Source organism: Cavia porcellus, unplaced genomic scaffold (genome assembly GCF_034190915.1).
Source record: "Cavia porcellus strain 051 isolate PalLab524CR breed Dunkin Hartley unplaced genomic scaffold, mCavPor4.1 scaffold_24, whole genome shotgun sequence".
In the NCBI taxonomy this organism is placed as follows: Eukaryota; Metazoa; Chordata; class Mammalia; order Rodentia; family Caviidae; genus Cavia; species Cavia porcellus.
In genome coordinates this window covers 2,421,828-2,436,616 of record NW_026947507.1, presented here as the reverse complement: position 1 = coordinate 2,436,616, position 14,789 = coordinate 2,421,828, and the positions used below count along the sequence as shown (strand labels likewise).

The following is a 14,789-nucleotide window of genomic DNA, read 5'->3' as shown; positions in this document are numbered from 1 at the left end:
AACAGAGTAATTGGGAGCAATGTTTATCAAACTGTCTTGCACTCCTTGCTTCTCCTCAAACTATAGGTCTTGATCAACTACGGAAGGCTGTTTCATAACAACAACATTCCATCGCACTCTGCCATCCCACATCTGCTGGCCAGGAAGTTTCTTGGATTTCTCTAAACACATCCTGTTTGGAGACAGAGGGAAGATCAAAGCAGAATCTCTCTTCAGGTAACCTCACATCCCTGGTTTCATGTCTGGCAACCAATAATAAGCTCTGAGTCCCTTAGGAGTAGATGGTTCCTCAAAGACGTCACCTCCTAATCTGGGAAACTTGCCTTTTAGGACAAAATCTTTGCAGATGTGATTAAATTCAGACTCTGGAGAGGTAGAGATTATCCTGGATTGTCTGGGTGTGTCCTGAATGTCATCATGCTTGTCCTTTTAAAAATCAGGCACAGGGAGCTTCACCAAACTACGCCAGGGGGCAGAGACGAGATGATGCAGCCGCCAGCCAGAGGATGTCAGCTGGCTGCTGTAGCCACGGGAGGCACTAAACAGATGCTCCCTGGAAACTTAGAGAGAGAAGAGCTCTGAAGATTTCAGACTTCCGGCCTGCAGAACTGTGACAGAATGCAGTTCTGTGATGTCAGGTCACTCTCATGCCTCTTCTATCCAGCTCCCACCCAGCCAGGCACCTTCAGATCTTTCTGACCTTGGAAACGTTTGCCTGGGAGGAGGAAATCACGACCCAGTTCTCTTCTTCTGTCCTCTGGGACCCAGAGTGTCTTCGAGTGAGCTATACCTCAGGTCACCCCAACAAAAAGAAAGTCTCAAGATCCTGCAAAGACCCTATGCCCAGAGGCACCAAGGAATTTCATGCAAAAGCCTTGTCCCTCTATACGCCTCCTTTGACTAATTCTATCTGCGCAGAGGCTGCCCGTTCCGTTTCTCGTATACATGGGGCTGGTGGGAACTGAAGAAGCACTGAGAGGGGGCATTTGATGCCATCCCTCACCAGAAGCATGTGCCGACACCCCACGGGCGCTAGGGCGCTAGCGTCCAGAGGGCGCTAGGCAACGTCACAGGGAAAGGCAATGCGTGTTCTCGTACTGCACTGAGAGGCAGGGGCAGGACTGTTCTCATTCCACAGATGATAACCAGCAGTTCAGGCTTCAGTCATTTCTGTAGCAAAAGGGACAGACCCGAAAGAGACCAACGCTGATATCTGGACCCTGAGTTGAAGAATTTCTCATTGCTGACAGTGCCTCTCTAAAGGGAGCCTGAGCAGACGCTGGTGGTGGTGTCACTTGTAAATCACTGTGATTTCCTTTCTCCCCTCCTGCAGGCCCCTCCCCTGGTTAGCTCAAAGTGCCACCAGTGCCGTGTATTCCCTGGCTTGTGCTGACACCTGCTGACACACAGGAGGAGAGCACTTGAGGAAGACGTGCATGAATAGGCCTTTGAGCGCCTCCAGAAGCTGCGGGCCCAAGGAGGCCAGAGAGACATCACTGAAAGGGCGGAGAGCGCAGGCAATCACCCAGAGATCTGAGCAGACCTGGGGTCTCAGGCCAGGCAGCCACACTCACAGGGCTCTTTGTTCCACCTCGCAAAGCTTCTAGTGCCCCCGTGTTGGAGCCTGGCCTCAGATGCTGTATTCTAAGTAGCGGGTAAATGGTGATTAGTGTCCAGCAGTGCAGATAAAGCTATCACAGCCTTGCATGCTTGTTTTCTGCTTCCTTATAGCACTCACATCTTCAGTCTTCCTAACTAAACTCCTGCTGATACAAGATATCTTCAGATTAATGACAAATATGAACACACACACACACACACACACACACACACACACACACACACACAATGCAGTCCCTTTTACTGACAACAACCCAGTCTAAAGACAAACCAGAAATGTCTGGGCTTTTGAAAGCATGAAGTACCATCTAGTTCCAGTAGGTGGAGCCAAAAGACCAGACCTGAAGGTACAGTGGTTTCTGCCATTCCCTGGCAGAGTGAGGCTAGGTATACTCACCCTTTTTAAGTGTTAAATTGGTTGGAGTTCACCTACAAGGTGAAAGGCAACCCCTACTCATGCTCTCTGTTCCTAAGTGCCCATATCAGCCGCCCTCTTACCCATAACTTGCTTTTCTACCACAATCACCGCGTTATATACAAATGGGACCTTCGGCCTCAGCATCACCCTCCCCTCCGGGTGCCCACTCCGCCTCTCCGGCCTCAGGCTCTACATGGAAAAATCAGGGTATCAAAGTGCCAAGATGTTCCTTCTCACAGACTGTACTTCTCCCTCTACCTGCTGACAAAACAGGAAACAGACTGATAGGTACTGAACACCAGTGTATGTCAGGCATTTTTGCAGGTCACAGGCTTCCATCAGTAGCGATAATCTCATCTGCTGGTATCTGCTAAGCTAAACTGCATGACCAGGTGTTACACTGAGCGCTTACACACGTGAGGTCATTTCATTCCTAAGATCACGATGAGCTGCTAGCCCCATTCCCACTTCACCAAGCACTTGCCCGGAAGGACCCTCACGGCTCTGACCGCTCAGCTCGCCTCTCCTGCTGCTGCCATCGAGGCTCTCACACTTACAGGCCGTCCACATCAGAATCACCAAAGCAGGACCTCAGCTCCTGAAATGTGTGGGCGAGGCAAGATGAGAAGTCGGCAGCGAAGGGCAGAAACAGAAGACTACGACTCCTTTGCCTTGGAGGGCAGTAAGTGTACAAGGGACCCGGGAGCAAAACCTAAAGTTCTGAGGTCCTTCTAATACCGTTACTCCCTGTAAGTTAAGTGAGATCTTTCAGATGTACTGGAGACTAACATTCGTTTATAAAACTGCTTGCCAAGTAAATGTTCTGCAAGTTTTTAGATCGTTAAATTATAAATCACATCATAATTGCAAAATCTGTGATTATATCCTATTAGAACTTGGATGGATGCTTGGAGGAGCACATAGTGGGTGGTGAGACTTGGGGCCATAAACAGAATGGGTTTAGATGTGGTGCTCTGAGGGTTTGGTCACAAGTAAACCAGTCAACTTCATTACTTCTTGGACCAGTTTATGTATGCTACTCTATCGGCCACCCCAGAGAGGGAACCATCAGGTATAAAGGTATATGTGAGCACCCACAGAATAGAATGCACAATCTGTACACTACAACAGTGCTCAACATACATACCTTACTGCAATGGAGCAGGGGTATCTCTTCACATTCTAGTTTTTAGAACTCTCATAACATTTGATTCACTCCTCTCATTTGATCCATTACACAATCTGAATTCTGAATGTGATTTATCTCCTTTACTAAAATGGTGATTATCAAAAAACATGAAGGTAAGTTTGTGAGGATGTAGGGAAATTGGACCCCTTATTCATAGCTGCTCAGAATATATGACAGCACAGTCATCATGGAACCTGTTCTATATTTTAACCTCAAAAAGTTAAATATGAAACTACCATTTGTAGTTCCAGAAATTTATCTCCTTTGTACAGATTCTGAAGAACTGAAAGAAGTCTTACAAAAATTCTGTAAACTTGCATTTATAGCATCATTATTCACAGTAGCAAAGAGATAGAAATGCCCAACTCTGTATGCACAGGTGAATGAATAAACAAAATTGGATCTTAAAAAGGAAGGACATCCTGCAATATGCTGTACCATGGGTTCTTGAAGACATTATTTTAAGTGAAATAAGGCAGATGCTAGACAAATATTCTGTGGTTTTGTTTATTTGAGGTACCTAGAATAGGCAAAGTCATAAAGACAGTAAGTAGAACAGAGGCTGCCTGAAAACAGGAGAAAGAAAAAGAAAAAATTGTCGGTCAGTGGGTACAGAGTTTATGCTGAGGATGATGAGAGTTCTGTGCAAATGATGGGGTTACACAACTTTCTGGGTGTATGCAATACCACTGAGCAGCATGATTACAATTGGTTTGTCTGACACACTTTGAAACATGTGTACACTTCCATAACTTGGGGTGAAATATCTATTTATGTGCTTCCCTTACTTACAGGTTTAAAATTTCCCAAAAGACTAGATCCTACTCATTTTGGTAACTTCTACCTATACTTAATATAACTTCTATATGGAACCTAATACACACAGAGAGCAAAATGACATCATATTAAAAATATAAAAAGAAAAAGATTGCAAATTCTTTAGACCTGAAACACACACACACACACACACACACACACACACTAGACACAAGAGAATGAAGGTGCATTCGGCAGAGCCCCAGGCTTAAATGCGGAGCCTGGAGAAAGGTGTATTCCAAGAGAACAGTGTTTAGCCAGAGGCTGCTCAGTGGGCAGAAAACTTACTGTGAGAGTTAACAGATGCGTGGCTTTCACCCTGGGATGTGGTCAGAGTCATTTCTGTATAACTAGGGCCGGAGAGCTGACTGGACAGGACAAGGTGCAAAGGGAGGCAGGAGGCTGGCCCTCCTGAGAGTGTGTGTGGGCTGGAAGCAGGGCCCAGGGCAGTACCTGAAAGAGGACGTGAGGTCAAGGATGGACTGTGGAAGACGGCACCACGCACTGCCACGTCCTTTCAGTTCTTGCAGTCACTCTATACCACAGATATTGCTGTCTTCACTTTTTGCATGAGAAAACTGAAAACACAATGAATTTCCCATATAGCCAAATTTTTAAAAATGAACATCAAACACAAATATTACAAAGACCTTAATTCTTTCTCTAGACCCTTCTGGTCCTTGCATTCTATTAAATCACAAAAGCAAAGGTTGAGTAGTTTGGTCTTCCTACTTACAATCACAGTTACATGCCAAGCAGTATAATTGGCCTTATTTTTATCTTTATGTTTCTTGATGGCTCACAATCTGTAATTAAATACAGGAAGCCTTTTAATCGCTATTCAGTGTTTGCCTTCATCAAGCCTGAATTTGACTTCTAAGTTGGCAGCCCTCCAGCTAAGCTGTTACCTCTCAAATCTGTCCTACAAGACGACTGAACGCGTTTTAAAGTCATCAAAGGCTATCTGGTTCCAGCTGTCGTAACTCTTCAAGTTAGTCACCTTAATACAACTTCAGATTTCATGCATAGCAAGGTCTACAGGCTACAGAAGATCAAACTTTGCTTTTAACCATGACAGATTTCCCTGGAGGAATAAGTTCAATCATTTATTTCACTGACATTTTAAAATACAATTTTTTTTCTAGGTAAGTGTTTTTATTCCTGGTTAGATTTTACAAATCTTGATTCTGGATCAGACTTCTTTCACCTTAAAATTCTAAAGTCACAAAGCAACTGTTGAAGTGAATTTGAACTTTTTGTTGTTGTTTTTGTTTGTTTATCTGCTTTTACGTTTTTGCTTTGGTCATAAACATACAGAGAAGAAAAGGAATAGAAAACATGAACGTGTCACCCCAGTATGAGGGAGGCTGAAGCAGTTTCCCAAGGCACGCGGCACGCGGCACGCGGCCGGCTCTCCGCTGTTTCGCTGGCTGAGTCCTAGACCGCGTTGGGACCCAAGGGTGCTGCGTGCAGATTTTCCCAGGGATTGCTGAGCGCCGCCTAGCCGAGTGCGCGGTTATTCTGATTTTTCTCAGGCAACATCCTAAAATGTGCTTATTGTGGTTAGCGTGCGTTAACACACACGTGGACTCTGACTACAGGTATTTCCTGTTTAAGCCGTCCTGGGACGGGCCGGGAACCAGCTGGCAGGGCTGGTGCAGGAGCCGCGAGCTCAGGGTCCTGCGGTGAGAGGCTGCACCTGACCCAGGCCTGGCTTCCCTGAAACCAGACCCGGAGGACCAGCGCCCGCGCTGCAAGCCCTCAGCGCGAGCAGAAGCTGGTGGCGCCCGAACGTGCGAGCTGCGCAACTCCAGCGCTCGCTCCGGCCCTGCTCAGCGCCGCGGGACCCGCCCCGGGTGGGTGGGGGGGCTGCCAGGCTGCGGGTCTGCCCAGTGTCACGGCCCCGCCGTACCGGGGCAACTGGCCCCTGCTGTGCCAGCCCCACTGTCCTAAAATAGATCTTTTCTGGGCGTCCTCTCCACGCCCGCGATGGCGATGTGGAGGATGCAGAGTTCACAGGGTCCCGTTGAGGACCCAGGAGAATGAGCAGAGAAAGCTGCGGAGGTGGAAGGGCAGAAGCCAGGGCCTACTTGTTAGCAAGGCGAAGACTCCAGTGGCGAGTTTATGCACAAAGCAATCGACCCATTGCATGTCCAGAAGGTAAGAGCGTGTTCACTTACTCAGCACTGTCGGAATGACTTTTTAAAAGGCTTACTGAGAGCTTTTCCATTTATATTCATTTTATATTAAAATTATTTTAGAGACAGAGTCTCAATATGTACTTTAGGATGGCCTTGAACTCACTATGTAGGAAGGCTGGCCTCAAAATTGCAGCGACCCTCCTGCCTCAGCCTCCGGAGTGCCGGGGTTACAGGTGTGCACCCCCACAGCCAGCCTCATTAGATATCATTGACATAACTACTTAAAATATGTTTTGTACCAAGATACTATAAACATGTTAGTTTTAATTTGAGATAAAATGTATTAAAGTTTGTACATTATATAGCATGTACTTGATATAGAAACTACATAGTAAGTACTGTTTTAATTTTCGATAATGAGTCTAGCCAAGTGCAGTATGCCACTTGCTGACCAGGACTGCCCAGTCCCCTTGACTGGTTTCTCAGAAACACCCTTCAGATGACTCTGTATTTCGTAAGTATGCATCTCTTAGTAACAGGCTCCAGAGGTTGGCAGCCAGGAGCAGTTTTCTATGACTTGACCTTGCAGAGTGGTTGAAACCACTTTGCTAGTTCTCTTAGAGACAACACAGAGAGAACCAAGTGATGTCTTGTGTTTAAAATTTATTTCTGTAGCGATTTAGCATCCCAAGAAATTTCCTCATAAATTTCCCTGCTCTTTACAAGTTCAAAGATAACTTCAGATTTCTTCAAAAAGTCCTCTGTTGGGGATTTCTCTCCGGATCAAATTGAGTGCTGTTATGGGTTAAATACAGTAATATGTTGGCATGCTAGCTCCCTGTACTTCAGAATGTGAGCTTGTTTGGAAGCAGAGTCTGTTACGGTTTATATCTAGAATGTCCCCTGAGAGTCTCATGTTTGGATCTGGGGCCTGGTTGAAGGTGTGGGCCTGCAGCAGGATTTGGAGGGATGTATCCTCATTCCAGCTACTCTTTCCCTCTCCACTCTTGGCTGCCACGGGTCCTGCTAGGTTCCGCCATGCAGATTCTGCCACGGAGCCTGCTAGCCATGGACTGCATGCACTGAAACATGAGCCAGAAAAAAGCTGTAATCCTTTAATTGCAGGTGTTGGGGCATTTTGTTGCAGAAACAAGAAAGCAACTAATACAGAGCCTTGGCAGATATTAAATAGATAAGATGAAGTCACACTGGAGTGGTACTGTAGTCCGTATTGTGCGAGAAGCAAATTTAGTGCAGGACACAGATATTAACAAGATTAGCTGACAGTATCTGCAGTATCTGTCCACAGAGTGAAATACACAAGAGTGCAAGAGATCTATCTGCCCGCTAGAGACTAAAGAGTCCAACTGAAGGCCTAGAGCCCACAGCGATGTCCCATGCAAGTCCAGTTCAGGAGGCCAAGGAATCTCTGGGGCTGCACTGGGAAGCCCAAGGACGGATGCTGGAAGCTGCAGTCTGTGCCGAAAGCCCAGAGACAACATCCAAGTTGAAAGCGAAGGGAAGGGTTCTCCTCCAAAGCGAACAACAGCCATCCTTAGTGAAGACCAAGACCAGAGCTCAGCTCAAGAGAATGGCTGAAGCCCGCTGAAGAAAGCCAGCCGGAATGAAGCACTTCTGAGGAAAATCAGCTGAAATCCACCCCTCCCATTCTCCTTTTATCCTCTTCTGATAGCAACACTCCTTGAGAGGATCTTCCATGCCCAGAATCGTGCTGACTCCATTCAGCTGGGCATTCTCATTCAGGCTGACAATTGGTCAACTAAGTACCATAATTAGAATAGACCCCTAATCCAGTATAACTGGGCCTTCTAAGAAAAGGGAAATTTGAACACAGACAAAAGGGGAGAAGGCCAGGTAACCATGGAAATGGAGATTATTGAGATTATTCCAAATGCTGGAAGTGAAAGGGAACCAGAGCCTTCAGAGGAACCAGCACCCTGCTGACATCTGTATGTCAGACTTCCAGCCTCCAGGACTGGGAGAAAAACGTATCTGCTGTCCAAAGCCACCTGGTTTGTGTTACTAGGTTGGACAGCAGCCCTAGGAAGCTAATACAATGTCAGCTGGAAAATCAACCCCCAGTGTCAGCACCACAGAGAGTCATGCAAGGATCAAAGGTAAACTAAAGTCAAAACCACCACAGTATCCTCCTGTGTCTTACTCTAAAGAAATATTAATAGTGCATGTCTTTTCAGTTTCTTCACTGCTCAGTTTGTCAATTCAGATGGAAAAGTGGACTTTGGAAATTTTCAGGCGTCCTGACCTTTCTCTGTTTCTGGGTCATATGCACTTAGGCAGCTTATGTAACCTTTCTGAGTCTTAATTTCATCATTAAAAAAAAAAGAGGAAGCAGGGGTAATAACTCCTAGACGCATACATTAACTTAAATGTAAGGACAGTCTGGACCAAAAGGACGAACCAGAGGTGTCGCATACCCCCACACCCTACTCAGGCTGCCTGCGGTGCCCGTAAGGCTTGCAGTTATCTCCAAGCTTGTCTTGCAGTCATGATGCTCCCCAACAAGATCAAAGTTTCATTAGACAGGCTGGTGGGGAGTCATCTGTGAAGAGGATTATTCTATTCAATTCTCCCTAGTGGGAATGACGAAGGTGGGGTTTCCCCTCCTCAATTTACCTGCTTCAGACCAAATGAGACAGACAGACAGACAGCAGAAACTTAAGCGAGGAGGGAACACACGCACTGATGTCTCTCTCCCCCAGGCCTCATTTCTAAAAGGCTACAAGCTGAGACCACGCGGGTAGAAGTCAGAGGGCCAGCCAGGAATCAGCCGTGCAGGTGGGTGTCTCTAACATCCCCACAAGAGGGCCCCAAAGATAAAGAATCGATCGGTATTTGGCTGCCCGCCACACCTGCGTGGATCGATTTTAACTGCCAGTTGGATATATAACCTTTCAACCGTCCAACTCCTCCTTTTCCCTTGAGTCCCAAAGAGTCCACACGTGTGGGCGGAAGCGTGGAGAAGCAAGAGCAGGGCCTGGAAAGGAAGCAACACCCCGAGCGTGAGAGCTCCAGGGAGGGGACTAAGGAGAGGAACTGTGCGAGCTTGTGATGGGACTTTGACGTCCAGTCACTTCACACTTTTAAGTGAACGTCACAAGAACAGCTGTGGACTCGAAGGGAAATTCATCCAAGGCTGGAGGTAAAGGATTCCAGAGAGAAACGCTGGATACTGGGTTGAGAAAGGGAGACTTGCAGGAGGGAGGTGCAGGAACGGGGGAGGAGGGACCTAGGAAGGAACCCCTTCGCCCTGCTCCTCTGAGGGCGGGTTTCTATTGTCTCTGCCATACCCTGGTGGTGGATGAGGAACTGGTTCTTCCTAGATGGTCAGGTTCTGCTGCTTCCTAGCTTTGAAGTCTGCCAAACATGGAAAGCACGGAAAAAGTCACAGTTCACAACCTGGTGCAAGAGAACAAGAAACTGCAGGGGTGGCTGTGGGGCCAGGCACCCGGAAAGTTTCCAGGAAACGGTAGAGATGATGGTTTCGTTAGGAAAAACACATCAGCTCAATTTCATCATGGGCAGAAATTGCTAAAATCCACTCATTTTGAACTGTACCTGTGATCTGAAATCCCACTCTAAGTAATAAAGTTGCAAAAGTAGTTTCTCATAATGGGAACCGAAATCCTGAATAAATTCAAGTCCCCGCTCAGTTCCAGGGGGTCGGGGATTACCTTCACAATACACACAAATGGCTCCCACAGTGGGGGCCAATGCCGTGGCTCACCTGGAGGAATCTTAGCTCAGAAAGAAGCAGCTGTCTGGCGGTATCCTGGCCTAAGAGGAGTCAGGAAAATTGAACCATGGAAAAAGAATACAGATGCATTTCGAACTCACCCCTGGTGTGTTGATTTGATGCCTAATCACATATGCAGATAACTTGATACATTAAAATAACATTGACAAACATTGGTACAACACTCTGAGATGTAGCTCATGATCATGGAATTATGGAGAAACCCAAACCTTCGTATTCTGTTTATTTAATACATATTAATTAGAAAAGCTCATCTCAGTCACTAGAAGATCATCCCTGAACGTGCATACCAGAATCCATTCAAATGAGCACCATTTCTGGGTTGAAGTTCTCTCTGTGAGGCCTCTTTCCATTCAATGTTGGGGTCTTTGTCTTTAAAATGGTGATTTAGCTCTAATGAGAGTCAAAATGTATGTGAAACATCAATAACTTTCAGAATAATGTGGAACCAGGTTAGAAACTAAGACTGCCATGATTCTTTTGTTAAAACAATGGAGCTGTGAAATACAAAGTGGATCATTTGGGGAGTTGAAAGGTCAGAAATTTCTGACTGAGTCTTTCCATAAGTGTTCATTGAAATCTGCTCTGGGCTCACAGATAAGCAAAGCAATAAGAAGCAGCTTTTGTATTTTTACTTTTGTGGAAGGTGCTTGCTGTGATTGGCCACGGAGACTCCCAGGATATTTTCATGTATCTCTCTGTCACAGTTAAGCCGTGGGGATGGAACTGTTGCCAACCTGAGTTTCTAAGAACTTTAAGAAGACATTTGGAGAGAGGAAGAGTGCGTGCTCTCTGTCCCTCTGCCTCCTCTATAGGCACCAAGAAACTAACCACACTGAACGCAAAACTAATTCTCTGAAAACGGCCAGGGAAGTTGTCACGCCATCTACTGCTTCCCCCTGGATGGGCTAAGAATATTGAAACAGAAATTAGGAGCAGATGAAGTGTGATGTATAATTATAAAGACAGGCTGCACGAGAAGGTGGGAATGGCAGCCCTGTGTTCTTGGGAGGAAATATGTATGACAGATGGTCCCTTCGCCTTCCATGTGGGTTGACCCGATTATACTCACTTCCACGTTCAGCACTGGAATAGTACATCCTAGCAGAAAGAGAGAAAGGAAAGAGTGTGAAATTTTTCTTGGTTTATGTGGGAAAGTGGCACTAAACTCAGGCTGCAAATGTTTGAGAAAACAGTGGAGAATCCTAAAATTATTGGCAAACCTAAGGAGCAACATAGCTATTGAAGGAAAGGTGTCAGACCCCATCCCGACCCAGATCAGACCTCGGAGTTTTCTGTGGAATGTTGCTCTCTAATCTCTCCAGAGTCCCAGCCCAGACTGGACCCCACAGTGTCCTCTTTCCCTCCCCTCACTCTGGGCCCTGGCTCCAGCGTTCACCCATCCCGAGGCCGAGGACCGCTCCTTCGAGCACCATCGCCTTAAGCTTGTCTTCTTTCCTAACACCAGTGTGTCTGGTGTGGTCTAAGTCTAACATCGTCACCTGAAAGGTACCAGTTACTTCCTTTTCTCCCTTTCTTTCCATCTTTTATGCCGTCATGGCTCAAAACCAAATGAGAGCCTATCGATACTCTGCTTTGAAACCATTCAGAATTCTCAGAATGCAGACCATGCTCCCAGAACATCAGGCAGGTTCTTTCGGAACCTGGCTCGTGTTTCATCATGATCACACACACACACATACACACACAGATGTGTGCATGTGCACACACATTCATAAATTTGCACACTTGATGATCCATTCTCCATAGTTTTGCTCCTTCTGTCTGGATCCTTTTTCTCCTTCATCTGCTGGGTACAGATTATCTTGTAAAACTTCAAGACATCCTCTGCTCCTCACTTATAGGAAGCCATCTCTCTGCTTTAAATTATGGTGTGTTCCTCTAGAGGACCCACACCAATACCCAGCAACATAAAAGTGTGTGTCAAGGGGGAGAGGTTTATGCTACTCAAGAAGAACAAAGAAATAAGTGGACATATTTTTAAAGGAACAAAAATGGAAGAGAACTAAATGTATAAGGAAATAGTCACTGAAATGAACAGAAACAAAGCATATCACAAAGATGAGATAAGATGATTTTAAGCTGTTCTTCATTTCCAAGTGGCTTGTTCTGACAGTCTATCCAGTTTTACCAAAACACCTAGCTTTTTAAAAAGTAAGAGAAGGCTTATTTCCACATTCACTAGCAACAGTGTATCAAGTGTCTAGTGGAGCACCACTTCCTGAACACTGTCAACAGTGTAACTCTGAATGAGGATGTAGGCTGGTGCCTGATACATTTGTTTACTGTGTATCTATGGAGATTTAAAACATTAGCCAGGTGATGACTGGAATTTTAAAGCTCTCAGAAAACACACTTCCCTCTTACATATGCAAATACTGAGGTCAAATTCTAATAAATGGTACTCAAACATACCATAAGGAACTTCAGTGGCTTATTTCAGTAATAAAGGGGATGTGGAAAATGAAACTGGTTAAAACTAGTAGAGCTCCTTTTCCACCTTATGCCAGGAAAGAAATGGACTAAATTTCCAATTTCATATCCTACTCAAATGTCATGTGAGGAATTATGTTCAACCACTTGGATAGAACTAATGAAGGGTCAATACTCTTGTCAAGTTAATGCTCCTTTGTCAGAAACGTGACAAAGTACAAATCCTGCGTCCTCTGGTTGTATATTGCAGGAAGCATGTTCATTTTATAGACTCCCTAGCTGGAACTTCTTTAAAAAAAAAAAAAACCATGGTGCAGAGTTAGCTGAAGTTCGGATTCTTTGGGGGAAGACGTTCCAAAATGAGTTTTCAGGACAAGGTCAGCAAAGGGCAAGTGGCAAATGCAGTCAAGTCCTCATGTCACTGTACTGCTTCAGACTGCCAATGATTGATCAGATTTCAACTAATACTGAGACATTCCCGAGCTTTGACCTCAGCTCTGATGGACTACCCTTTCACAGGGAAGGACTGTCTTTCCATGACTCACAAATCTTTTGTGACTCCGTGCAAATGTCACTTTGACCCTCCCACTTTGGCCCAGTGCACCTAGTGACAACACTCTGTATGTACTTTTATTGTAGTGTTTATCACTTGATATCATGACTGTATAAATACTCCTGTCCCTTATTATATAGAGCTAGTTTCTTGCCACCAGAGCCAAGCCCAGCAAACTCTCAGTGGACACTCAGTGAAAGAACCAATGACCTAAGGCATTTCTGGAGACTGACTGTAGAGACAAGCCCACATACTTCCTTCACTTATCTTTCTAGATCTCATATCCCTTTGTTATAAGGAAAGAGCACAGACCACTTCTGAAATACTAACTACAGCTCGCTCTAGGTCTCTCAAGCAGTTGATTTCTATATTAGCTGATTGTTGCTACATATCAAAGGATCCCAAGAATTGATAGTCAATTCAATATTTCTCCCCAGTTTGATGAGTGGTTCCACTGTGAGTCTTGTTTGGACTCATTCACGTGACTGCATTTGACTGGCTGGGACAGAAGTTCTCCAGAAAGGATTCGTGATGTCAGGCCTACACGTCTCAGTTCTCTTCCAAGAAGAGTCCTCGCATCTCCCTTACGGGAGCCAAGCTGACTGACTCAGACAAGCTCCAAGGCCCAAGCAACGCTCAAAGCCTCTGTTACGTCCCAAGTGCTAGTGTCACAATGGCCAAGCGGCAAAGAATTTATTGTCATTTTTAATTTAATTTGTCCTTCTTATTTGTCACTTATTGTCATTTTTAATCTACTACAACTTCATAGAAATTCTATTAATTTTGTCATTGCTGCTACTGTGAGTGGGGATTTTTAAAAATTTTGCCTCCTTCTGCCAATATGCCCACCCTTAAATTTAGGTTTCTATTTAATTGTGTGGGTTCGCCCTCCCAGGTCAATATTAAAAAGCAATATGGAACTTACTTGGAATGCCTTTGCTATTTCACCACTTCAAATGTTGACCGTTGATTGAAGTAGATATTCTTTGTGCGGAAGGTAATACCCTTCTGAGTCCGGAGCCACACAATAAAGCTTCAGTCAAGGACAGATCACACAGTAAAGCTTCAATGAAGGACATAGATGATGATGGTGAGTGTTATGGTGTGTGTCTAGATATCCCTCCAAAACCTCATGCAGTCAGAGTTTGCAGTCAGAGTTTTTTCGTTTGTTTGCTTACTTCTGTTTTATTCTGTTTTGTTTTTCACAGGTGGTTGAACCTAGCGTGTGCAGTGCTGGGATTAGAGGTGGGTGGTTGCTGGATACTGACTGGATTGGCACCACTCTAATCCAGGCAGTCTGGATAAGATAAAATAGACAGAAAGCGGCTCTCTCCTTGCTCCTTACTTCTGCTGTCTTCCACCACCATGAGCTTTTGCCCCTCTGTCATGTACCCCCTGCCTTGGAGCCAGCCAATATGGACTGAAACCTCTACACACTGTGAGCTAAGTAAATCTCCCCACTTTTATTGGATGTTGTCTCAGCAGGGCAAAAAGATCACATGATGTAGTGATGTTGTAGGTTTCTTAATTTGTGAAAGTGTACTCTATGGTGTTGGTACAATAAAATTGCCTAAGGATGCTTTCCTCTGATCTTCTGCAAGTTAAGTGATGTATTTTATTTCACTAGCAATTTGGGTTGATGTTGTTAATTTGTTTGTTTGGTTGTTGTTTGTTTTAATTATTAACGCTGCTGAATATTAATACAAAGGGATTCTTTCAGTGTATTTTTCTTTTGATTAATCAATATGATGGATTATATAAATAAATTTTTTATCATTGAGAATTTACCATTAAGTTATTCC

General features: G+C 45.0%; 1 long non-coding RNA gene across 3 annotated transcripts; it reads left to right on the top strand.

Annotated features, from left to right (window-relative positions):
- Positions 1-5,558: 5,558 nt before the first annotated feature.
- On the top strand, positions 5,559-14,577 carry LOC106025898 (uncharacterized). Of its 3 annotated transcripts, none has more exons than XR_001199493.2 (3): positions 5,559-6,203; positions 13,425-14,077; positions 14,196-14,577. It is a non-coding gene; the product is annotated as an uncharacterized LOC106025898 (long non-coding RNA). The 3 variants fall into 3 exon arrangements; XR_001199492.2 differs by having other exon boundaries at positions 5,571-6,203; positions 13,883-14,077; XR_010042540.1 differs by lacking the exon at positions 5,559-6,203 and adding an exon at positions 7,603-9,365 and having other exon boundaries at positions 13,883-14,077.
- Positions 14,578-14,789: the final 212 nt, after the last annotated feature.